Below are 451 nucleotides of genomic sequence, written 5' to 3' on the forward strand. Positions count from 1 at the left end.
AGTTTATGTATAGTGCTGATATTCTGTACTAATATCTGTTATCTCATAAGCGTATGTCTATATCTAACATGTCTGTACTCTCATATGTATCATATAATATATCTATTCTCTCTTTCTATCGTCTCTGAGTCCTATATATATCACTCGTACTCATACTTACCTATATATAATAGTATCGTCATCATATTGCCTCCTATACTCTGCATATTACCTAAATATAATACTTCTCTCCTGAGGCTTTCTATCATTACGATATATATCGTGTACTAATCGCTCGCTATACTGTATGACGGTCGTACATACAGAGTCATATGATGCTTCTCTGTTATCCTTACACTTATGTCTATATCTCGTTATGTACATATAAATGTATCTAATACTGCATATTCACTCCGTACCTATATGTTCTTCTCCTACATAGTATAGGATGTATTCTAAATGTGCTAATCTA

The sequence above is a fragment of the Penaeus monodon genome, chromosome 33 (assembly GCF_015228065.2).
Source record: "Penaeus monodon isolate SGIC_2016 chromosome 33, NSTDA_Pmon_1, whole genome shotgun sequence".
Taxonomy (NCBI): Eukaryota; Metazoa; Arthropoda; class Malacostraca; order Decapoda; family Penaeidae; genus Penaeus; species Penaeus monodon.